The following is a 24,009-nucleotide window of genomic DNA, read 5'->3' on the forward strand; positions in this document are numbered from 1 at the left end:
CTCTGAGCTCCCAGTCAGGCACTTTCTCGTTCCCAGTTTCCATTAGAGTGGCTGATTCCCTTCATCCCCAATATGCTACGTCAAAGACTCAAATATCTATTGATCATCAGATTGCAAAGGTCACTTTGAAGGTTTTTAGGTTTTAGAATTAAGGAAAGGCCCAGAGAAGCAGAGAAGTGACTCGTTCAAGATCCTGCAACAGAGCCAGGACTAGAACCCAGGTGTCCTGACTCCCATCTAGTGTTTCTGCTGCATCCTTTGCTTCTTCCAGATCCTCAGAACCCCAGTCTTGGATGGCTCAAGGCATTCCTATCTGGACCCCACCCTGACTCACTCTCTTCTATCTCCTGAACAAACTGTAGCCCAGATAATCTTCCCACCTCAGGCATGTACTCACTTGGCTGGCCCATGGCGGTCCTGCCCATCTCTCTGCCAACCCATGTCCTATCCACCGCAAGGCTTCACTCAGATTTCTCCAGGGTCTGGCTTCTGATAGCCCTCCTCAGGGCAGGACCGGGTGGTGACTTGTCTCCTCCAGAACCCCCAGCAGAAACCTGGGCAGCCAGTGGGTACTCAGGAAGTGCTACGGAACTGAAGAGTTGGCAGGTTATCCCAGCCAACCATGAGTACATAGTTTCCTTTTACCACGTAAGAAATTACAAGACAGACATCATGCCTCAGGTTTGCAACTGAGGGCGGCTGCAGTGTGGGAAAGGCCTATTTACCAGGCCTTGAAATGTTTAACATTGATCGGAAGGGGAAAGGAAAGGAGGTACCAGACCTGTAAGCGGCAGGAAAGCCTAGCAGAACTCTGTTGTTTTGGTGCCATTTCCCTGCTTGACGATCTGTTAACCTCATTCAACCTTATGGCTCCACTCACTACTGTAAAGATATATTGAGAACTGACCTGGTGCCCAGCGTGTGCTAGGTGCTACAGACCGAGGGCACAAAACCCTTTGAATGAGACCCAGTCCCAAGGCACGCCCTGACAAATGCTGTAAAGGGAGTCCTATACCAATAAAATGCTTTGGGTGTTTTGAGGATAGAGCAATTTCTCTAAGCTGGTGGATTTTTTTTAAATTTTTTAAAAGTTGAACTATAGTTGATTTACAATGTGTTAATTTCTGCTGCGCAGCAAAGTGACTCAGTTATACATATATGTACATTCTTTTTTTATATTCTTTTCCATTGTGGTTTACCATGGGATGTTGAGTATAGTTCCCTGTGCTACACAGTAGGACCTTGTTGTGTATCCATTCTCTATAAAATAGCTAACATCTTAAGCAGGTGGATTTTTATGAAGGACATGGCATTGAGCTGGGCCCTGAAGGATATGCCAGATTTGCAAGGCAGAGAAGGGGCCGTGGAGGAAGAGCCTTTCAGGAGAGAACAGAACAGCTAGAGCAGAAGTGTGGAGGTCAGAGTACCCCAGTGGGGCTAGACGATGGGATACATCAGGAGTCAGGGGTAGGTGGTGGAGATAAGGCAGCCCAGGTAGACCGGGCCAGATCACGCAGACCATGGACACCAGGCCATGGTGTGTATACAGAGTTCTGGACCAGGTGAGCCCGCCTCCAGAGGACTTTGAACAGTGGTGTGATCAGGTCCTAAGGCAAGGTATGACCAGAAGCAGCCCAGCAACCAATAGCGCGGTAGGTCACAGCCAGACACCCGCCCTCGTTTTCACCTGGAGACTGTCTGCCTCCAGCCCCATTCTGCCCCACCCCTGACCCATCCTTGGTGACTATTCTAAGTTGATGCTACAATAAATAAGGCTGTACCATACTCCCCTCTTGGCTGCCCTGCCTGTCCACAGCTCCACTGCCTCCCAGCCAGACAAAGTCAGAGATCTGCCATCCAAACAGATCCTAGGAGTAAACTTTTTCACCTCCAGCCTCACCTCCTCTCCCACACACACACAGTTCCCCGGGGGAGACAGAGCCGGGAGTGAAATCCAGAAGGACAGCCCCACAGGCTGAGTATGACACGGAGCATCCCCTCCACTCATGGGAAGGATATGAGGACAGGGGCGGGTGTGAGAGGGGAGGAGAAAATAGGATCCCCTGGTGACCTCATGTGTTTGGGTCTCTGTCAGACACAGATAGGCTCCGTGGTTAAAGCGGAAGTGAGAGGTTGGGGGAGGACAGGGCAGCCTCGCCACCTCAGAGAAATCCTGGTCCATATCCTTCTCTCTAGACACTGGACACGGGCAGGGGTTAACTCAGAGGAGTGGGGCTCACCGGAGGCGGGAATGAGAAACTTGTCGGTGGAGAGATGCCAGGAGGTCCAGCACAGGGCGTGCTTGGGAGCTGGCTGATCGCCCTCCACACGCCTCAGGGTGGCTTTTCCCCCTCTCCAGCTGGAGCACACTGTCCCTGAAGGCCTACGTACTGACCGCCCAGAGTCCAAGAGGCTGTCTTCTTCCAGCTTTGTAGACAGACCCTCAGGCCACGTGGGACAGGGGGTGAACGGGTGGAGTAGGCCCAATGACGAGGGCAAGGTTGGCGCTGGGCCCGCTGACCCCTGGCCGGCTCCCTGAATTCCAGGAGTGTTTGTAAACACCTCCCATAGCCAGGGTGCGGAGGGATGACTGCTCTCCCCTCTTACCCCGCCCCGCCTGGGGCTCTGACTGGCAGAGGAAGGAGTTTCAGCAGACAAGGCGCCTGACAGGTTTGACTGGAAGGGTCAGCCACCTGTCCTCCTCCCAAAGCAGCAGGGCGGAGAGCACCTGGGCCCGGGCCTCTTGCCGGGCGGCACTGGGCCTCGCAGTGGGGTCTCTAGCACAGATCTGCTCTTGGGCTCGTGTGGGAAGGTTTCCCCTCTAAGACATGGTGCCGAGCCAGACTAGACGGGAGACAGGGCCTGTGGAGGGGAGGCGTCACTGCCCCGCCAGCGGCCCGCCTCCCTACGGCCCCTCGACATCCCCCAGCTGCAGGCACACGACCTCAGAGGTCATCCTGGCGACTCTGGAGGGGCCCACGTGCTCCCCCGAGGGAGGAAGAGAAAGGGCCTGGTAGGGCTGCCTGTCAGCCTGCTCTCCTTCGCCTCAGTCTCTGGGGGGTAGCGACAGCCTTCCACACACATGACTCATTCACTGGGGCTCTGCCTAAACAGCCCTCTGGCTGCTCTGGTCCAGCTGCCTCTGCCTCCTCCGGCCCACTCGGTTGACCAAGATTCCCTCCAAGGGGCAAGGGCTTCCTGCTTCTTCGTGGAGTCAGTGAGCCCAGCAGCAGGCTCTTTCCTGTGCCCCAGAGGCCGTGGCAGTGAAGAGGTTGAAAGCATGGCCCAGCGGACAGAGGAGGGTCTCAACAAGCAGATGGCTCAGCCATCTCCCTACAATCTTGGTGACAGTACTACTTTGTTTAATGAAGCTTGCCTCATGGATTACGCAAAGGTATTGCCTTTCCAACTTGTCAGGCCCCTTCGGAGAAGGCTCCTGAATCCCACAGCTGAAAAGCTCTAGGGAATGTGCAGCCCTCACCTTCCCCCTTTCTGCCCAAAGCTTTCCCTCCTGCTGTTCCCATTCAGAACTGCTGCTTTTTCCTAGCTATTTTTTTTCGTAGTGGAAGCACGGAGTCTTAAGCACTGGACCGCCAGGGAAGTCCCCCTGGCTTATTTCTTGTACTTGGAGTCAGCACTGGTTTTACTCACTTGCCAGCAGCTCGAAGGCAGGAAAAATGTGGTCCTCACCTTTGCCTTAACCATCTCCCAATTCCTTGCCAATGGAAGGCAGCTCAAGTTAGGTAGAAGAGACATAAAGGACTCTTGAACCTTCAGCATTAGTCCATTTAATCCCTGCTACCGCCACCTCCAGCACTGCCCTGTATAACTGTCTTTTTAAAATATAAGGTTTAGGGGGCTTCCCTGGTGGCGCAGTGGTTGAGAGTCCACCTGCCAATGCAGGGGACACGGGTTCAAGCCCTGGTCTGGGAAGATCCCACATGCCGCGGAGCAACTGGGCCCGTGAGCCACAACTACTGAGCCTGGGCGTCTGGAGCCTGTGCTCTGCAACAAGAGAGGCCGCGATAGTGAGAGGCCTGTGCACCGCGATGAAGAGTGGCCCCCGCTTGCCACAACTAGAGAAAAGCCCTCGCACAGAAACGAAGACTCAACATAGCCAAAAATAAAAATAAGTAAATAAATAAATTTTTAAAAATAAAAATAAAAAAATAAAATAAAATATAAGGTTTAGGACTTCCCTGGTGGTGCAGTGGTTAAGAATCTGCCTGCCAATTCAGGAGACATGGGTTCGAGCCCTGGTCAGGAAGATCCCACATGCCGCAGAGCAACTAAGCCCGTCTGCCACAGCTACTGAGCCTGCTGCACTCTAGAGCCCGCGAGCCACAACTACTGAACCCGTGTGTCACAACTCTGAAGTCCGGGCCCCTAGAGCCCGTGCTCTGCAACAAGAGAAGCCACCACAATGAGAAGCCCACACATCACAACGAAGAGTAGCCCCCGCTCGCCGCAACTAGAGAGAAATGCCCGCACGCAGCAACAAAGACCCAATGCAGCCAAAAATTAATTAATTAATTAATTAATTAATTAATTAAATTATAAGGTTTATACTTTCTGAGTATAAAAAAATACATGTTCATCATAGGAGCCATTTTCCAGAATCAACTTCATGGCACATAGGGGCAAAGTAGAAGTTTTGAGTGTTTACTCCTCCTTGAATTCTCGCATTGGAAGCTGTCCCTCAGGACGTTATTCTCTTCCTGGCATCTCTCAGAAAAGCCATGAGCCTCCACTTTCTCAACCACCGCCCTCCCTGGACCACTGGGAACCACACCACAGCAGGGCCAGCCAAGAGGAGGATGTAAACAACCCCATCAACATTTTACTCCTCTTCCCTTTTGATGCCACAACACATGGCACAGGGCCGATGGCTACGTGGACTTTTGACACCCTAAGGAATCGTGATGTAGACCCGGAAGCTTCAAGCCAAGCCCAGCGCTTGATGCTTTGCAAGGTCCAAGGGAGAGCACCAGAATAAAGCCCTTCCACTGCAGGGAGAATGGGTTTGATCCCTGGTTGGGGAACTGAGATCCCACATGCCGAGCGTCACAGCCAAAAAAAAAGGAAGAAAAGTGTTTATATAACATAGGAACAGATTTTTTAAAACAAACTTTATTATAGCATAACAGCATGGCTATAATCAAGGAAAGGAAAATGTACTGTAAACATTATATGCAGAAAAGTGCACAAAAGTTTCCAGCCTGGTGAACTTTCACCATCCAGATCAAGAAATAGAACAGGACCAGCACCTGCGGAAATTTCCCCTTGGTTCACCGCCAGTTACTAGGCTCCCCTCCTTTCAGAAGGTAACCACTACCTTGACTTTTATCCCCAAAGATTAGTCTTGCTATTTTTGAACATTATGTAAATGAATCATATATTAGGTATTTGTTTGGGGTCTGGCATCTTTACTTTTTTTTTTTTTTTTTTTTTCTCAGCTGTGCTGCGCAGCATGCAGGATCTTAGTTCCCCGATCAGGGATCAAACCTGTGTCCCATGCAAAGGAAGTGCAGAGTCCTAACCACTGGACAGCCAGGAAATTCCCCAGGGTCTGGCTTCTTTCAGTCAGTATTATGTTTAGGAAATTCACCAGTGGTGTTCGTGCAGCAGTAATGTATTCATCTTTATTGTTTTGTAGTATTCCACAGTATGACTATACCACAACCTATTTTTCATTCTACAATTGAACTCCTGGCCTCCAGAACTGACAATGAGAGAATAAATTCCTGTTGCTTTAAACCACCAAGTATGGCAGCCACTGGAAACAGGCCTATTAGGAATAAATTTGCTGTACATTCTCATATGTCTTTGGGTACATATGCATAAACATACACACACACCTAAAAATGGAATTGCTGGGTCACAGGGTGGATATATGTTTAGCACTGAGAGAGCACCAAATCATTTTCCAAAGTAGTGATACCAATTTATACTTCCATCCACAATGTCTGAGAGATCCTGTTTCTCCACATCTTTGTCAACCGTGGTATTGTCAATCTTTCCTATTTTGTTCTTCTGGTGTCTATGAAGTGGCTTTAATTTGTATTTCCCTGATAACTAAGGGGCCTGTGTGCTTGTTTACTGACCACTTGGATATGGTCTTTTGTGATATGCCTATTCATTTCTTTTGTCCATTTTTCTTTTCAGTTGTCTGTCTTATTCATTCATAGCATACATATAATATATTGCGTATATTATACCTTTGTCCAAAAAAATCTCATGCAAATATCCCCTCCCACTCTGTGGCTTGCCTCTTCACTCTCTTAGTGGTGTTTTGGGGTGAAAAGAAATTCTTACATTTAATGAAATCTGAGTTATCAATTTTTTATGGTTAGTACTTTTGTGTCCTGTTTAAGAAAACTTTCCTGCCTCAAAGTCATAAATATGTCTCTTTTATAATCCTCTAGCAGCTGTACTGCTTTACTTTCACATTTAGGTTAGCAATCCATCTGGGATTAATTTTATTGTGAAAAGATAATTCTCCAAAATAAGATAAAACCATGACTCATACAGATATAAAAATGAACACATGTTAAGTTTTTATTTAACTTATTAAGAAGGAAAAGTGGCAAGGTGTTTCAGCCTGTTTCAAGGTGAATCCAAAGAATAGACACATGTATAGATCAGGAATATTGAAATAGGGACTTCCCTGGTGGTGCAGTGGAAAAGACTACCTGCTCCCAATGCTGGGGGCCCAGGTTCGAGCCCTGGTCAGGGAACTAGATCCCATGTGCATGCCACAACTAAGAGTTCGGGTGCCACAACTAAGGAGTCTGCCTGCTGCAACTAAGACCCAGTGCAACCAAACAAATAAATTTTTTTTAAAAAAGGAATATTGAAATAAATGTGCAAACTGAGGCAAAACTGGTTTTTCCACGGTTGGGGGTGTGTTCCTCCACCAGACAGAATTTATTTTTATGAGCTTGGCACTGCTATCAGTTATCTACAAGTTGCAGAGGTTTTTGTTGTGGGGGGAGGGGCGGGGGGGTTGGCTCCACAGCATGGCATGCAGGATTGAACCTGGGCCGCAGCAGTGAAAATACTGAGTCCTAAAAACTGGGCCTCCAAGGAACTCCCTACAAGTTGCAGAGTTATAAAATAGCTGCCATAAACTCAAAATCAGAGGAGATGCTACAGAAAATGCAGTTTTCCCTGAAGCAGAAAAATTTCCCTACCATATAGTATCAGATAGAGGTCAAGATTCTTTTTTTTTTTTTTCATAAGTATATCCCATAGATCCAATGTCATTTATTAAAAAACTCAGCTTTCCCCCACCAGCTCTACAGTGTCCCTGTGATGTGTGGATTTGCTTCTGAACTCTGTTCTGTTCCATTGGTTTATTAGTCTATTCTTTTTGTTTTGAATATTTTTATTTATTTATTTTACTTTTTTATTGAATGAAAGATTCTTTAAATTCTACAGTGCTTTACAATTTTCAAAAGTTTCACACATGTGATTTCATATAGTCTCATAATAACCCTTTTTTAAATCCCCTACCCTTATGTTGCCCCTCCCTGCTTCCCTCTCCCCACTGGTAACTACTGCTTTGCTCTCTATATCTGTGAGTCTGCTTCTTTGTTGTTTTATTCACTAGTTTGTTGTATTTTTTAGATTCCACATATAAGTGATATCATACAGTATTTGTCTCTCTCTGTCTGACTTATTTCACTTAGCATAATGCTATTTGCAGCAACATGGATGGACTTAGAGGGCATTATTAGTCTATTCTTGAATTAATGCCACGCCATCTTAATTATCGTAGCTTTATAATACATCTAGGTATCTAGTAATGTAATGCCTTCAGCTTTGTCCTTCCTTTGGTTAGATTTCTTGGTTATTCTTGGCCCTTTGCATTTTCACAACATTTTAGAATCCATGGTTCATTTCTTTTTTTTTTTTTTCTTTTTTTTTGCGGTACGCGGGCCTCTCACTGCTGTGGCCCCTCCCGTTGCGGAGCACAGGCTCCGGACGCGCAGGCTCAGCGGCCATGGCTCACGGGCTCAGCCACTCCGCGCATGTGGGATCTTCCCGGACCGGGGTACGAACCCATGTCCCCTGCATCGGCAGGCGGACTCCCAGCTACTGCGCCACCAGGGGAGCCCCCATGGTTCATTTCTTAAAAAAACAAACAAACAAACAACCTCAAATTTTGATTGAGATTGCATTGAGTTTGTAGATTAATTTTGGGGAAATTTGACATCTTTACAATATTGAATCTTCCAAACAATGAGCAGGCTGAACTACACTTAAACCATCCTATAGAGCATTTATAAAGTAAGGAGGACCTCGAGGTCTATCATCATGAGATATTTTTATTAAGCATAATTAAACATTCGTATTGTACTGGGAATGATCTTTATAAAGGTTAATCCAAAAACAGAGTAAGATCTTCTTCTGAGAATTTATATCCAAGAGAAAAAAAAAGAATACAGGTAAACATATTTGATGATACTTTCCAAAAATTCATAAAGAAAGGGATAAATGGTTATATGTGTCAGTGGTCCTTGACTAAGTCTTTCGTTTCATATAGGAAGACAAACAAAAACTTCTAACAAGTTGTGGAAAACTTTGTGTAGAAAATAATTTACAAACAAATGTAAAAATGAAACCACCATCAGTGCTGTGGAGATATCTCTTGTCAGCATTTTTCAAGTGGTTTTGACTATCACTTCTCCATCAAATACAGTCAGTCTCCTCAGGACCTACAGGACCTAATACTCTAGATTTCTCTGAGAGTAACATCTGGAGGATGAGTAGAAGTTAAGTGGGTGAAGAATGGTCCGAGCAGAGAAAGCAATACGTGCAAAGGCCCTGTGGCAGGAGAGAGCAAGTGATGGGAGGCATTGTAAAAAAGCCTAACTTGACTGGCTCTAAAGAGCAAGGCCAATCATGGTGTGAGAGGAGGCCGGAAGAGTGCTAGGATACACACCACGCACAGCCTCAGAGGCCATGGCAAGAACACTTTTCTTAGGGTCAGATTTGTGTTTTGAAAAGGTCACTGGCTACGGTGGAAGACAGATGGAGGCAGGGCTGAGCATGGGTCAAGGGAGGCTAGTTAGAAGGCTATTTCATTAGTGCCAGTGAGAAGTTATGGCAGGTGGACTGAGTGCTAATGGTGGAGTTGGAGGGAAAGGAATGCAGTCTAGAGACTGCAGACAGTAATTAAATACCTACTCTGTGCCGTGCACTGTTCTAGGGCTTGAAGATACAGCAGAAAACAAGACAGGCCAGGTGCCCGCCCTCAGGGAGATTATAACCTGGCTCTAGGTTCCTGGCTTGCATAACTGTGTGGACAATAATGCCGTTAACTGAGCTAGGGAACACTGGAAGAAGGACTGGGGTCCATTTTGGACATGCTGAGCTCTCGGTACATTTGAGCCACCCAAGAGGACGGTAAACAGACTGGTGGATATATGGGTCTGGAGCTCAGAGGAGAGGCCTGGACTGGAAAATGTATTTCCTTCATCAGACGTAGAATCAAGCCAAGGGTTCCCTATGAGGCTACTGTGGGAAAAAAAATGACTTTAAAATTCTTAAAAGCCCTGCTCTTTCACAAAAAGGATGAAAGTTGGCTTCATCTTTATGCTGAGGCTGCATTTTCATGACGGCACCATATATTTAATTCCCCCTTCCCAGGCCCTTTATAAATCTGAGAACACTTTGCTACCTGTAAACACTGTCATGAACGCTCTGTACTCCCTTGAAATTCTACCCAAAATATATACCAATTGATATAATGAATACAGTGTGATTATTTTTACTCTGTTAATATGATGGATTACCTTCGTGGATTTTCAAATATTGAACAAGCCTTACACCACTGGAGTAAACTCCATTTGTTTGTAGTGTATACTTTGCTGGAAAAAAAGCTGCAAGTAGTAGAAGCATTCATCCCAAATAACAGCATCCTTGTCTACCGGATACTCGGAATACAGTGGAAAAAATGGCATGTATGTGAATGGGCAGCTGCTACATATCTATACACATGTATATACATACCCACTATATACCTGTATACATGTAATTTGCTTGTATTTACTGATAACTTTCCTTATTTGTGTTACTATTATTTTTTCACACATAGTGATCCTGAACTCCTTTTTAAATTGTAACAATGTTGATCAAAGTCTGCTTTATAGTAGAATTCTTTAACCATGTCTATCCTTCATGAACTTCTAAAGGGTAGGACCAGGAATTCCATAACATCCGGTTAGGATTCGGTGCTTTCACTGCCGTGGCCTGGGTTCAATCCCTGGTTGGGGAAGTAAGATTCCGCAAGCTGCACGGTGCAGCCGGAAAAATAAATAGATAAATAAAGGGTAAGACCACATCTAAATTTCACTGTTTCCCCTAATTCTGCATTCAGTGGAAGAATGGACTTACATTTCTTCTCCCTTAAGACACATTCATTCATTCCATCTACTAGCGGTCAGATTTGCTTCCATACATACCTTAAGACATCCATGACCAACAGCTAAAATTGTATACATAACACAAAGAATCATTTCTCTATTACTTTAATTCCTAATTCTATTATCTTGTATGTGTATTTATGTATTATGTGCCTGTACGTATATATATATATCATCTACTTCTGTAAAGAAAATTCCAGGTACAGTTACAGTTCTGTTAGAAGTGAAAGAGGTCAATATGGGTGGTGAGGTGAGAAAAGGGGTGGTCTGGGAATCAACAGGCATCAATCTTAGTATCGACACTTTAGCTCTGGGACCTTCAGTAAGTCATCTAATCACTTCCAGCCTCAGTACTCTACAAGGATGGTGTTAAATGATCTCTATGATCTTTCGTCTCTAAAATTCTTTGAAATCCAGTTGGACGGTAAAAATGACTTTTCAACACTGAGATGCCGCTGACCACAGGCCTTTGGGCGAAACACCTCAGAGAAAGCAGGGAGCTACATCTAAGTATTTGGTATGGCTACATTCATCTTTTAAGACTGGAGGGAAAAGTGTGGGTTAAAACTGAAAGCCAGGGTTTGTGCTGGAGGTTACGAAACATCAGCCGGTTTGAAAGTGATCCTAGGAAGGTAAGGACCACCTGTTGAGGAAGGAGATGGTAGGCCCGGCAGTTTGAGAATTGCTTAGGTTTGTCACTAGTATAAGAAAACAACTGCTGCCCTGATCGGCTTTTGTATGAAAGTTGAGGCCATCGTGCGGTGCATCGCTTTGACAGGAACAGCCCTGAAAGGGGGTCATTCCAAGTGTGAAGGGAAGCAGATGCTCAGATAGAAAATAGAACCAGGAGAGGGTTGGGGACAAGGAAATTCCCTCTTTCTGTCTAGACCTTGCTCTCTTAGCTTTAGACTCGGAAGAGGTGTGTGCATAGATCCTAAGATGGTAGCACTGTCCTGAGGCAGACTAGAGAGTAGGGAAGAGGGACCCCCCTAATGGAAAATGAAATAAAAATTCGTAGCCATCACTTGGATGACCTAGTTTCCTGTAATTTTCTGCTTCCATTTTGCTTATCCCATAGTCTTTTCAGAAGTCATTTCAAATGTTCCGACCTTCTGGGTTTAGAGCTTCAGAAGCTCTGCAGGGAGCTCTAAGGGAAAGGTCATGAGTCCACAGCGGCAAAATGGTTACAGGACGCAGCATCCCCAGGCTCCACCCTACCCTAACGCTTGACGGTAGCAGCAGCAGCCTTAGGAAGACGCCAGGGAGAGGCCTCAGGAACGCCAGGCGTCAAAGTCAAGGCTATGCATTTCTATTGCCTTTTTTCATAAGGAGATCCTCTCTCTGCTGTCAGTCTTAGAAGATTCTTGATGTTATGGTGATAAGGGATGGAGTCATTTTCTTTGTTTTTTTTTTTTTTAAGAATCTTTCTTTTTTATTTATTTATGTATTTATTTTTGGCTGCCTTGGGTCTTCGTTGCCGCACGCAGGCTTTCTCTAGTTGCGGTGAGCAGGAGCTACTCTTCGTTGTTGTGTGTGGGCTTCTCATTGCGGTGGCTTCTCTTGTTGTGGAGCACGGGCTCTAGGTGCGCGGGCTTCAGTAGTTGTGGCACGCGGGCTCAGTAGTTGTGGCTCGCTGGCTCTAGAGCGCAGTCTCAGTAGTTGTGGCACACGGACTTAGTTGCTCCGCGGCATGTGGGATCTTCCCGGACCAGGGCTCGAACCCGTGTCCCCTGTATTGGCAGGCGGATTCTTAACCACTGCGCCACCAGGGAAGCCCTGGAGTCATTTTCTTATATTAGCACAAGGTTCAGCCAATATCAGAACATCTAATCTTTTAGAGCCGTGTTTTTCTATTTATTTGTACCCTGCCCTGTTTCCAAAAGGATTTAAGGCTGCTTACAAGACCACATAATGGAGTTAAAGAGCATAAATTAGAATAGCAGGGGAAAGGCGAGGCAGAGGAAAAACAAGGGTGAGGGCATGAAAGTGTGCCAAGAGTGAGCGGCGGCCCATGGAGCCCCAAAGGCACACTGGGCTATGTCCTGTTGGGCTTTTTAAAACTTGCTGAAGCTGTCAAACCAGTGTTGTTTTCATTCCCCAGAATCCTGTCATTGTTGGGGACAAAGCCCAGTGAAACAATCAAATCCGGATTCCCAGGACAGAAGACCTCTTACCTAATCCGATGCCCTAACCCACGTGGAAGGCACTGCAGTTCACCGACCAGTCCCTGTGCATGCTTTCTGGAACCTGCACTCACTGGACCAAAGCCCGACATTTAGAAATACATTTAAGGAGATGGCTTTCAAGTGTTTGCTCTGTTTTACTTCAGCGTTGCAGAATCCTCAGAGCAGTTTGAACTTCCTACGAAAGGGGGGCTCCTAGGACCAGGGGGAGCAGGCAGGACCATCGAGGTCACTCCTAAGCTGTGTAGCGGGTGAGTCAGCCTGGCTGGTGGAGGGGGGGGGGTGTGAGAACACCTCTGAATTTCCCTGCCCCTCCCAGACAAGCTGCAGGTGGCCACCACCCAGGACTTCACCTGAACCGCATTCCAAAGACATCTGCGGTGCCTACGCACGTGGCAAGTAGAGCTGAGAGCAGATCTCGGGCCTCCTTCTCCCTGGGGCCGGGTGAGGAGCTCTTTAGAGGTCAAAGAGGAAGAGGATTCCCATCTTCCCCACCCTTCTCGGCGCTGGCAGATGGAAGGAGAGAGTTACCAGGCCAGAGCTGCCCAACTTCTCAAGTTTAAAATTCCCTGCTCCCAAGTTTGCTAAACAGCACCACCTACTGTCTCAGACGTCGGGAAACGGGAGAGAGCCGACGTGGGTGAGCCTCGCAACGTGCCGTTGATAGAGCAGAATGAGTTTCCCTCCCACTGCGCCCCTGAGACCCTCGGGAAAAAGCAGAGGCAGAGAAGGACACCCCCCAGGCCAGCTTTACACCCTCTCCTCCCGGCCTACCCCACTCCAACCTCCCCTCCGCCAAAACCCGCCAATTTCCCGTAGCTTTATGCTAATTCCATCCCCAGCACCACATCGACAATCCCTCGGACACCAACATACCATTGATAAGACAGGTCCTAAACCCAAATTCTGTCATTGAGCTTCTGCACTTCCTGGTAGGAAAGGGAGGTTAGCGGCTCAGGGTCTGATAAGGTAGACCTCCTAAAAGTTCTCATGGATGATGTGTTGTTGCCCAGTAATTTTTTTTTCGGTAGTGGTAAAATGCACATAGTATAAAATTTACATGTTTTTGAAAAAATTTTATTGGAGTCTAGTTGATTTACAATGTTGTGTTAGCTTCTGCTGTACAGGAAAGTGAATCAGTTACACACATACATTTATCCACTTGTTTTTATTTTCCCCTATAGGTCGTCCCCTGTGCTATACCGTACAAAGTTTACAAGATTTGGGCTTCCCTGGTGGCGCAGTGGTTGAGAGTCTGCCTGCCGATGCAGGGGACGCGGGTTCGTGCCCCGGTCCGGGAAGGTCCCCCATGCCGCGGAGCGGCTGGGCCCGTGAGCCATGGCCGCTGAGCCTGCGCGTCCGGAGCCTGTGATCCACAACGGGAGAGGCCACAACGGTGAGAGCCCCGCATACCGAATAAATAAATAAATAAATAAATAAAGTTTACATGGTTTAAGTTGTACGGTCCAGTAGCGCTAAGGATATTAGCATATTCTCATGGAACCAAACTCCAGAGCTCTTTTCATCTTGACCCCAGTACGATTTTCAACACCATTCTCCCCCCAGTTCTAACCTTCTCTTCTCCGTCTCATAGCTCAAGTTCTTCTTGATTGCCATTCGCATTTTTTTCACTGATACCATAAAACCCTGTGTGAGGGCCCGGGAATCCTGCCCGGCAGAGGTACCTGTCTTTGGCTCTAAGGGAGGATTCAGGGAATGAAGATCACACTTAGATGCCAACCCTCTACCTTGACAGATTGGGGCTGCTGCAAGTAGCACAGATTTCTGCAGAACTGCCCTGTCCAGGAGGCGTATTCTGGTTCTAATGTTCTATGGAGCAAGGAGGCGATTAGTTAATAAAAATGCTATCACAGAGACTTCCCTGGTGGCTCAGTGGTTAAGAATCTGCCTGCCAATGCAGGGGACACGGGTTTGATCCCTGTTCGGGGAAGATCCCACATGCCACGGAGCAATAAAGCCCGTGCACCACAACTACAGAGCCCACGTGCCACAACTACTGAAGCCCATGCGCCTAGAGTCTGTGCTTGGCGACAAGAGAAGCCACTGCAATGAGAAGCCCACGCACGGGCACGAAGAGTAGCCCCCACCCACCTCAACTAGAGAAAGCCCGCAGCAACAAAGACCCAATGCAGCCAAAAATAAATAAATAAATTTTTTTAAATGCTACCACAAATATTTGTGATATTTCTTTGTGCCCACTTGACAAGACAAATATGTTCCTTGTGCTATTTTACATTAAACTGGCAAAGTCAGAGAATAAAGCAAAATAAATACAAAGTGCGGCAAGAAGCATAAAGGAAACAAGAAGGAAAGGAAATAAAATGTATTTGTGGGGGAAGGGAGACCTTACTTTGTAGGATGGTTACATACAAGTCTTTGGCGGGGGCGGGGGCGACATTTAAGCTGAGATCTGCGACCCACACGATGAGAAAGAACTGACCTTGCAAAAAGCAAAGAGGACGTTACTGGGCAGGAGAGACTGTGCAAAGGCCCTGAGACTGGAAGACCTGTTTATATTGGAGGAACTGGAAGAAGACCGGTGTGGCTGGAGTGTGGTGAGCAAGCGAGAGAAGGGCGCTTAACTCCCAAATCACGGTGTGGAGTGAGGGTCCCTGTTACAAGTCCACGGGAGAGGCGTAGGCGAGCACAAGAATTTGGCTTCCCGGGGAAGACCCTAGAGCCCGGGCAGGAGTGGAACAGCGAGAGAAGGCGAAGACCTGCTGGGGGCGCTCAGGAGCAGTTCCGAGTCCATCCTCCACCACGGCCCCTAACCCGCATCCCACAGCGGGTCAGCCCTCCAGGCCTTGTCCAGGGACCGGAGCCCCAGCCTTAGACCAGAGACTCAGGCCGACTCCTAGGTAAAGAACGCCTTTCTCCCACCTCTGGGTTCCCCTCTACCTGCTGGCCGGTGCTTGGCCAGGTGACCTCGCCGCCCGCGGTCGGATACTCGGCCCCGGGTACCGCCCGGCTCTCCTAGATCCGCTCCGTCCGGGAGCCTGCGCGCTTGCCCCACCGTGGAACCCCATTCTCGACTTTCCTCAGCTCGAGTTGGGCGTCCTCCCAGCCCTGGGCCCCCCAACGCGCGCGCGCGCGCGCGCGCGCGCACACACACACACACACACACACACACACACACACACGGGATTTGGAGCCGAGCCTGGGGCCATCTCTGCCTGCGGACAACGGGGTTTCCTGGAAGATGCGCCCAGGGCCCAGGTTTCTCCTCGTGCGTCTGCAGCCACTTGCCGACCAGGGAAAATGCGGAACAAACTCGCAAATTTTCTTTTACTACGAGGTCTTGCTGGGACCCACAGCCGATGGAAAAGGGGAGAAGGCAGCCCCAGAAATCTCAGTGCGCGCACTACAAACTGCTGGGCTCGGCGCCCGCATCTGTGAGTAGAAACACAGGGACCCCTGTCCCCAGGATCCTCTGGAACCCTCTGGAATCCCAGCTTGCCCAGGCTTGGATAACCTTGGAGTCGCGGGCCGCCGACAGAGGCGGATTCGCTTGAAGACCAAGATCCCCGACAGCAGGTCGCGGGGCGGAGCTGACTGCACTTTGGAAATACTGCCTCCCCGGCGCCTTCCTCCCCAACACGCACACATCACATACTTGAAGCCTGGACCAGCCAGGTCCCCGGCGGCGTCAGCGATGCCCGGGAGGAACCTGCCCGGCACCAGGAAAGGCGAGGCCGCAGTGTCGGTGCAGAATCGCCGGACCCGGGGCCTGGGACCTGGCCTCCCGTCAGCCTCGCCGGCCGCGACTGCTCTTGAGCGGCTGGTGGCACCCGCGTCCTCGCGCAGGGCTTTCCGGTCCTAAGCAAGCCTTCGAACCAGTCCCTCCCTCCTACCCGTTCCTTCGTCTCCATGTCCTCACCAGCCCCACGGTGAGCAAGCTTTCCCCTCTGCGCAGAGGACTGTCTGCTCGGAGGGGACGCAGTTCTGCAGCTCTTGATTCTCCGCAAGGCGCAGGCGGTACAGTTGGCTCCGGGCGCGCGGACCCTGGAGGCTCCTCTGGGCCCCAGAAGCCTCCCTCTGGGCCCCGCTCTGGGTGCTTATTACCTCCTCGGGGTTGGGAGCCAGAGCCCTTGGGGGACGAGAATGAAGGGGTGATGGGAGCAGCCGGCATGGGGGAAGGCAGCGCCTGTAGCAGGGATCAAGGCACCGAGCACATGGACCCCTGCAGCCCTTTTCAGCTGTGTGCCCTGGGCTGGGCAGGTTACTGATGCTCACCGAGACTGTAAACGAAGGTGATGATGATAATAAAAAATAAAATAATAAAAAGAGCTACCTGTTTGAATTGTTACGAGGATTAAATGACAAGATAGACATAAAGTGCTTAGAATAGTGCAGTTCCGGGTAGCGTTCCACAACAATTAGCTATGATAGTAATGGTCATTGTTACAGTCTGGACTCCTTGGAAGAGCCAGATGCGTTTACTGACAATGTACTCAATCGAAGCCCCCGTGTCTCCAGGGTCCTAGGCAAAGGAAAACAGGCTCCTAGGAACAAAAAATGAAAAAGTATTTCTTCCCGTGTTATTGCCATCCCAGTGTGAAGAAATCCAAACGGAAAAATTGCCCCACCTCCTACCTACCATTCCAAAAAAATCACTATTTTCAGTCTTTCATGTTATCCCTGGCTTACATGCACAGAATTGTGTGTTCTTTTATCACTTATTGTATAAGTATTTCCCTGGTTGCATAAGTATACTACTTAGTATTGGTATTAATAACAATCATTTTAATGGATCATAATATTCGACTAAATTGATATGATTTCCTTACTGTTGGACTCTTAAGATGTTCACAGATTTTCATTAGATAATGCTGCTATGTAATCTTCGTTAATAAAACTTTAAAAATAAAAGTTAACCATGATTTATTTTAATATATTTTTTAAAGTTTATTTCTCCAAAAGCTATACAAATCTGATCACTGAGAACCACCTAATACATATTCTTTAAATAAAAGTAGTTTTTTTATATGAAAGTAATAAAAAGTTAAAATATACAAATAAAAAATGAATGTTACTTGTAATCCCATCACTCAGAGATGTCTTAGAAGCATATCCTTCCAGACTTTTCTGAATATAAATATATATTAATTTTTAATGTAATTTGCTTAGAAAAATGGAGTCCTATGGTACATACTGTTTTGTAACCTAATTTTCACTAAAGGCATCACTTAAGTGAAAGGCAATACCTTTCACTTAAGGTATTATAATAATAGCTAACTCTTAATATGGTGCTTACTATGTACCAAGCCCTATTCTAAAGTGTTTTATATATGCTAACTCATTTAATCCTCATAATAGCTCAATGAGGTAACACTTGATTGATACCCCATTTTACAGATGAGGAAGCTCAATCCCAGGAACGTTAAGTGACTTGCCAAAGGCCACACATGTAAGAGGTGGCAGGGGCCACGTACTTAACCCCACCTTTGCTTCTGCCTCACTTTACAGGTCACTAAACTGACATTTATCTTCTTATTCTTAATGAGTGCATAGTATTCAGAAGAATAGATATAAGTTATTGAACCAATCCTCTTGTTTAACACTTAGATATCAATTTTTGATCATAAGACACTTTGATAATAAACATATTTGTACACACATTCTTGGGCACTTCTTTATTCCCTTAGAATAAACTCTGATGTAGTGTGACTGAGATACTGACTTCATACTTCCTGCCCGCAGACCATCACCTTCTATACTTCTCTGATTTCAAGACCTCTAATTCACTAGCCCCCATGACTTTTTCATTCTTTGTCACTCCTTTCATATCTTTTAAAAAAATTGAGGTATAATTGACATAACAATAAACTGCACATATTTAAAATGTGCAACTTGAGAAGCTTTGACATCTGTATTCACCTGTGAAATCATCACCACAATCAAGATGGTGAACGTATCTACCAGGTGCAAAAGTTTCCTTGTGACCCTTGGTAATCCCTCCCTCTCAGGCAACTACTGATCTTTTTGTCACTAAAGATTAGTTTGCATTTTCTAGTATATTATACAAATGGAATCATAGAGTATGTACTGTTTTGTCTAGCTTCTTTTACTCAGCATAATTATTTTGAGATTCATTCATGTTGTGTATATTGGTAGTTCTTTTCTTTTTTTTTTTTTTAATTTTTTGGCCGCACTGAGCTGCATGTGGGATTTTAGTTCCCCCACTAGGGATGGAACCCGCGTCCCCTGCAGTGGAAGGTGGATTCTTTACTACTGGACCACCAGGGAAGTCCCTCCCCATCAATGCCCCCTGCAATAGAAGAGCGGAGTCTTAACCACTGGACTGCCGGGGAAGTCCCTGTATATCAGTAGTTCTTTCATTTTTATTGTTGAGTAGTGCTCCACGGTATAAATATATCACAATTTTTTAACCCATTCAAATCCATTCACCTGTTTATGAACATCTGGCTATTACAAATAAAACTGCTATGAACATTCATGTATAAGATTCTGTACGGGCAGATATTTCCTTAACTCTTGGGTAAATTCCTAGTACTGGAATAGCTGGATGACATGATAATTATCTGTTCCCAGCAGCAGTGTACGAGAGTTTCAGTTCCTCACTAACACTTTAGTATGGTCAGCCCTCCAATTTGTACTTCCTTTTTGACTACTGATGGTGAACGTATTTTCATATGCTTTCTTTGACATTCATATAGCTTTGGGGGTGGTGTCAAGTATCTGTTCAAATCTTTTGAACATTTGAAAAATTGTATTGTTTGTTTTCTTTGTTACTTTTTTAGAGCTATTTATATATTCTAGTTTCCAGTCCTCTACCAGCTCTATGATTTGCAAATATTTTTCCCAGTTTGTGGCTTGATTTTCAGTTCTCTTTAACAATGACTTTAAATAACAGAAATGTTTAATTTTGATGAATTCGAATTCATCTATTCTTTCCTTGATGGATCATGCTGTGATGTTGTATCTAAGAAAACTTTGCCTAACCCAAGGTCACAGAGATAGTCTCCTTTGCTTCCTTCTAGAAGTTTTATGGTTTTAGGTTATACATGTAGGCCTATGATCCATTTTGAGTTAAATTTTTCACTCAATATATTTTAGCTTACTGAAAACACTTGGAAATAATGACTAATCAATATCAACGAGAACCTTAAGAGCTCAGATTGTGGTGTATAAGTACTTTTATCTGCTAAAAATGATTAGGGCTCCTTTGAGAAAAGACTGATTTCGGGTCTGGGGCAGAAAATGTTCAGATTTTCCTGGAATGTCTTGTCATTCCAGAAGCTCTCAAAAATCTTAAAGAAGATTTAAGATTAAGTCTTAAAGGAGCTCTCAGAAACTGCTAGGGTTCTATCAAAGATCTTGGAAACTAATTTGAATTGGCTCTGACAGGTCAAAGATGGGACATTTTTAACATCAATAAGGATGATGGTCACAGTAGACTACAACACAAATCATTTTAAATCCATAAATTCATAAAGATTAAAAACACACCTTATCAACCACCTTTGGGGATTGCTAGTATACCAATTCATTAATCTAATAACTAGTAAAGGAAGGGAAAGAATCAAAACTAACTCTGCCTTTCCTATAGGAAGTATACCTCACATTAAACAAGTCACAGTGAGGGGAGATTTCTATTCAGAAAAGTATTCCAGCTAATGAATAAATGATGTTAGAATTAGAACACCTGTATCACCATTCTTCAACACTAATGAGTTAATGCAGCTCGGCAATGATCCTCTGTGACTGCTAACCTGATAAAACACAACATACCATCTGTGATGTGGCCTTGCCAAGACAAAAAAAAAAAAAGCTGAATCTGATCAAGCCTCTAAATTTAAATTCTTACTTTCAAAAATACAGGGAGGGGGCTTCCCTGGTGGCGCGGTGGTTGAGAGTCCGCCTGCCGATGCAAGGGACGCGGGTTCGTGCCCCGGTCCGGGAGGATCCCACATGCCGCGGAGCGGCTGGGCCCGTGAGCCGTGGCCGCTGAGCCTGCGCGACCGGAGCCTGTGTTCCGCAGCGGGAGGGGCCACAACAGAGAGAGGCCCGCGTACCGGAAAAACAAACAAACAAAAAAATACAGGGAGAAGGAGAACATGTTAAATAATACCAGAGGGATGAAATTAGCAAAGTTCAGTCTGTGAGAAACGTTACAGGACAAAAAACCCAGTTCTTCAGCTTTTAAAAAAGGATGCAAGGGAAAAGAAAAAGGTGGAAGAGAAAATTACAGATTAAAAGAGACGTAAATGACAAAATAATTGTTCCAGCTATCTTTACTAGCATAACAAGTCACTCCAAAATCAGTGTCTTCAAACAATGACAACATTACATTTGCTCATGAATCTGTAGTTTGGGAAGGGCTCAGCAGGACAATTCATCTCTGCTCCACTCACTTAACTGGGATGGCTTGAAGTTTGGGGGCTGGAATCAGTACACGTCTAACGGTTGATTCTCGCCGTCACCTGGGACCTCCTCTGGGTCTAGAGCCAGACCACCCACCCATGACCTCTCTGTGAGGCTGCTTGTCTTGCCTGGAGCCCGAATGCTGAGTTCCAAGAGCCAGAGCCCTAAGAGGTAGGTAGGTAGGTAGATAGATAGATAGATAGATGGCCAGTGGAAGCTGTACCACCTTCTATGACAGCCACAGAACCTCACTTCTGTTGTACTCTATTTGTTAGAAATTCTCCCAAGGCAAGGAGAATTAAATTTTACATTTTGATAGGAAGAGCATCAAGGAATTTTCAGAAAAAAATTTAAAATCCACCACAATAACTAACTACAAAAAAATCATTTAAAAAAAGAACAATTAGGACAATCATAGCAATGTAGATAAATGATAGTACATATATAGACATATGACATTGAATGTATGATGACATTAAGTAATTGTTGGTTTGGAGGTGTGTTATGATGGTATTGTGGTTACTTTAAAAAGGGATGCCTTCGGCTTCCCTGGTGGCACAGTGGTTGAGAGTCCACCTGCCGATGCAGGGGACACGAGTTCGTGCCCCGGTCCGGGAAGATCCCACATGCCATGGAGTGGCTGGGCCCGTGAGCCGTGGCCACTGAGCCTGCGCGTCCGGAGCCTGTGCTCCGCAACGGGAGAGGCCACAACAGTGAGAGGCCCGCGTACCGCAAAAATAAAAATAAAAAAGTAATGCAGTGCAAGTGTATTTTAGTATTTTCAAGAAAGAAAAAAAAGCTGTATGAGGTAACTAGATATCAACTGTCTTGTTAACAGCTTTTCTACTTTGGAAAATTAAAAATAAAACTTATTTCTATTAAAAAATTAAGAAGAGGTGATCAAGGCAGAAACTAGTTTCAAGGAAGTCTTAAATGAACATCAAAGAGATGTAAAACGGAGACCTGAAGCCAACTAGCAACAAAGGGTGAAAAGATATTCTCTTCCCAAATCCTGCTGGGATTCTGGGCTGGGGTACCAAAAGCCGGCATATCTCATATAAGCTAGTAGGAGAGGTCACAGGCAGTTCCAAGCTTTGCTTGTTCAAAGCTTTCTTATCTACATAAACTGAAAGTTCAAAGCTTTTCTTATCTACATAAACAGAATTATTTTATTAGGCTCAGCAGGTTGGAGAGAACCTGGCTGAATAAATTCTATCCTCATGCTTTGAGAATGGTTAAAAATGCTACCCACTGAGGGTTCCTCTAGAGATCTTCTGACATTGAGGCTAGAAGCCCTTAGAATCTAGGGACAAGAGACTCTTCAGAAGACCTGAAATAAGAATCTTCACCTGTGGGTAAACACAGCAACTCAAGATAAATTCATCTCTAAGCATCAGGAAACCAAAGGAGACGGCCTCATTTGCTCCATGAGCTTGCTTGCAATCCTTCTCAATTATGAGACCCGTAGACAGAACCTCTGCTTCCTCTCATAAGAACTACAATTTATGGAAAAGGTATTATTTATTTTCCAGGAAGGAGCCACCAGCCTTGATAGACAGGTTTGGGTATCTTAAGCCCAACCCCATGAGGCTGCTCACTTGTCTGCACTCCCTGTAAGAAAAATCTTCAGGGAATGCAAGGAAGCTGAGAATGGACTTGCCTAAATCCTTGTGCTATATGCAGCTCTGGGACTTCCCTGGTGGTCCAGTGGTTGAGAATCCGTCTTGCAATGCAGGGAACAGTGGTTCGATCCCTGATGGGGGAACAAAGATCCCACATGCGGCGGGACAAGCAACTAGAGAGCCCGCATGCCACAACTAAGACCCGATGCAGCTGAAAAAAAAAAAAATGCAGCTCTGCACCTAATGTGTGTTTCAGGAGTCCCCAAGGTTCAATGATTCATTAGAAAGACTCACAGGACCCAGTAAAGCTGTTACATTCATGGTTACAGTTTATTACAGTGAAAGGATAGGACTGAAACCAGCAAAGGAAAAAGGCAGATAGGGTGGAGTGCAGGAGATACCAAGCACAAGCTTCCAGTTTCCTGTCCAGTTGTCCTGTTCCAGTTGCACAGACAGTGCTCAATTTTCTCAGCACCGATGTGTGACAACATGTGTGAGGTGTTGCCAACGAGGCACACCAAGACTTTGATATCCAAAGTTTTTATTGGGGATTAATCACATGGGCATGCAGTGCCTGCATAACTCACCTTAACTACCCAGTCTCCAGCCCCTAGACATCAAACTGACACAGCATGACTCAAGGGTTCCATCATACAAACCACTCTTGTCAGGCAGGAAACTCCAAGGGCTCAGACTTCATTCCCCAGTAACTGGTCAAGGGCCAGTCCTGAAGCCCCTTGGAATGTATAGAGTTTGGGCAACTAAGTCCTGCTGTGTTAACCTTTTCCTGAAACTTACTTAGCACTTATTACATGCCACCTTTTATAATTAACTTCTTTTTTACCAAGTGAGTTGTATTTCCCCAGATGGGGTGGAGGACATCATAAGAGCAACAACAGTGTCTTATACCTTTTAGTACCCTGGGGGCTTGCAGAGTTCCATGTATTAACAGACACCCAATAGTCACTTCTGTTTCATGTGATTAAGGCTCATCTTCCAACTAGACTATAAACTTCCAGAGAAAAAGAACTGGACTGTGCCTGTTCTTTGCATACCTTTTGATGCCCAGATGTTATGGTCTGAATATTTGTGTCCCCTCAAGATGCGTATGTTGGAACCTAATCACCAATGTGATGGTATTGGGATGTCATTAGGTCATGAACGTGGAGCCCTCATGGATGGGATGAGTGCCCTTATGAAAGGTGACTCAGAGATCCCTCACTCCTTCTACCGTGTGAGGTTACAGGCAGAGGTGCTGTTTATGAACCAGGAGGTGGGCTTTCACTAGGCACTGAATCTGTCAGTGACTTAATCTTGGACTTCCCAGCTTCCAGAACTCTAAGAATCTTAACGAATTTCTGTTGTTTA

This window comes from Lipotes vexillifer, unplaced genomic scaffold (assembly GCF_000442215.2).
Source record: "Lipotes vexillifer unplaced genomic scaffold, Lipotes_vexillifer_v1.1 scaffold1166, whole genome shotgun sequence".
Classification (NCBI taxonomy): domain Eukaryota; kingdom Metazoa; phylum Chordata; class Mammalia; order Artiodactyla; family Lipotidae; genus Lipotes; species Lipotes vexillifer.